Raw genomic sequence first — 2500 nt, 5'->3', positions numbered from 1 at the left:
CGGCCTTCAGTGGGGCCGGCGGGCGACGCCGCTCCTGAACCCAGCGGCCCCGAGTCGGACGAGTTGAGGAAGGCACGCCGACGGTGACAGGGTACGGAAGACACAGCGGTGGCCTTCTGGCGACTTGGCCCCCGACAGCCCGACGTTCCGCCGTCCTCCCGATGGCCAGGAGGACCGTGCGGGGGTCGGCCGACGGCGTGGTAGGTGTGCCTGCACGGTGACGGAGCACACACCACGCCCGCCAACCCCTCCGTACCTCCCGAGACCGGTGGCAGGACGGAGCGGAAAACGTGCGGACTGAACGGGAGAGCCAAGAGCCAGCGATCCACGCGCGTGCGACCGTCCAAGTCACAGCGTTCGACGAAAACCTCCTCCCTCGGCCAGGCACTCGGCGCCAGCAGGGGAGACAGGATCAGACGCCCCGCCGGCCACTTAAGGCCGAGGACGAACCACGAGACGGGCGGCTGCAGCAGCGGGCGGCCTGCAGCTCCCAGCACTCTCAATCGATCAACCATCGAGTCGGGTCAGCGTGTCAAACCGGCGAGCTCCACGGTCAGGCCGGCGGCGCACCAGCACCGGACCTCCGCGGCTCCCTTCACTCTTTCCACTGCCAGCCAACCGAGAGACGGACCCAATGCGGACGTGCAGAGCTTAGGCAGACCCCCCACTGGAGGCTCAACACTTCGTGGCAGCTCCGTGTCCCAGAGACCAGGAGGGTTGGCACACACACACAGTGTGAACCACCGACAGCCATTCTGGGACCGGTGACAGCCGTGCTGGCCCCACTGCCACGACACAGACGGACGCCAGGCCGCGCTCCCCGGCGGGGGGATGGCGTCGAGCCTGACGAACGGAATGTGCAGGGTGGGGGGGAAAGGCCAAGCGCTCCGACGCCGGAGGGCTCCGGAGTCTGAACTTAGGGGGACAAAGAGGACGGGTCCTCTGCGACACCCCAGCCGCGCTCTCGCCAGCCAAGGCGAGTGCGATTGATTGCCAAACGACCCTCAGACAGGCGTGGCCCCGGGAAGAACCCGGGGCCGCAAAGTGCGTTCAAAGTGTCGATGATCAATGTGTCCTGCAATTCACATTAATTCTCGCAGCTAGCTGCGTTCGTCATCGACGCACGAGCCGAGTGATCCACCGTCAAGAGTTGTCTGAGTTTGTTTTAGGTCTCTCCCTCGCCAGAGGAAAGCGACCCGGACCGCACATACGCTCCCCACCTTGAGCTACAGCCACCTGCACGCCGGCGTGCGGGCGGAGCAGGGTGGCGTGAAGCGATGGGGAGCACCATCCTGGTGCGGCCCGCAGAAACATACGTCTATTGGGGGGAGGAGGACAGGGCGCCCAAGAGGCGATGCGTGCCCCAACGCACCGCAGCGACGGAGGCAGGATCACCGCCACCATGTCGCCCGCCTAGTATCACGAGGCGTGCAGCAGCTTTGCCCTAGGAAAAGCAGAGGCGGGAACGGGCACCGGCCATCGGTTCGGCAGCGTCACTGACGCGTGCACGTGGCGGCGTGTCGGCGAGCGGACTTCCTGCGAGGAGGCGGGGGCGGCACTCGCCCGAGCAGACGCCCGCCCGGCCCAGCCACCGCCGAGGTGGACTGGGAGTCGCGGCAACGGCTCGTCATACTCGTTCCCACACTCACAGCGCAGCTTGCCCGCAAGCCACCGACCACCGATCGACGCCAGGCGCCCCGACCGAGAGCGGGATCGCTCGTTCGCCCTGCTGGCAGTTCGCTGGGGATCACTACTGCACGGAGCTCGGAGACCGACGGGCGGCAACTCGAGAGTCTTTAAACCACCACCCCCATCCCGCAAGTGCAAAGAGGCTGTATACGCACAGACGGGTGAGGGGAATAGGTACCCCGTCGGGTTTGAAGGGAGCGTGACTAGATAGCAACGATGTAAACCCAGCCGATTTGGGAGCGAAAGACCGGCGCCTGCATCACCGGCTTCGTTTCCCGTGGCTGGAGAGTACACCGAAACCCTCCGTCTGTCGCGAGCTCCCGACGACGCGGTGCCGCCAAGCAGCAGGGCCGGACCTGGTGTGGCTCCCCTCGTCGATCACAGACCGGTCGGCACTACTGACGAGACGGTGGAACGGGCTTCGCCCCTTGTGACGAAGGGTGATGCGAACCCGCCCGCCCGCGTGCGTTCGGGGTGGACTCGGCAAACGGAGATTTGAAATCGGAAAGTGTCCTCCTGCCCCGCGCAGGTAGGCGCCCAACAGTTGTGGGGGGTTTGGCGGTGACCACGGCTGCAGGGCCTGCTACCCCGACGAGCTCTCCTGCTGGCCCCGAAACCACCCTCGCGAGACAAGTTGAAACGGAAACGGGCGTACCCCCAAGCCGACGATCCTTTCTTATTTGTTACTTTTTTTTTCACTTGCTCGAGTTGTGGCGATTTGGCGGTGACCACGGCTGCAGGGCCTGCTACCCCGACGAGCTCTCCTGCTGGCCCCGAAACCACCCTCGCGAGACAAGTTGAAACGGAAACG

The 2500-nt window shown here is 65.5% G+C and overlaps 1 non-coding gene across 1 annotated transcript; it reads right to left on the bottom strand.

Moving 5' to 3' along the window:
- Positions 1-998: 998 nt before the first annotated feature.
- On the bottom strand, positions 999-1152 carry LOC140473718 (5.8S ribosomal RNA). The gene has a single exon (XR_011958558.1). It is a non-coding gene; the product is annotated as a 5.8S ribosomal RNA (ribosomal RNA).
- Positions 1153-2500: the final 1348 nt, after the last annotated feature.

Source organism: Chiloscyllium punctatum, unplaced genomic scaffold, assembly GCF_047496795.1.
Source record: "Chiloscyllium punctatum isolate Juve2018m unplaced genomic scaffold, sChiPun1.3 scaffold_694, whole genome shotgun sequence".
NCBI classification, from domain to species: Eukaryota; Metazoa; Chordata; class Chondrichthyes; order Orectolobiformes; family Hemiscylliidae; genus Chiloscyllium; species Chiloscyllium punctatum.
Note: the sequence above shows the minus strand (reverse complement) of the source record. Positions and strands in the feature narration are given on the sequence as shown.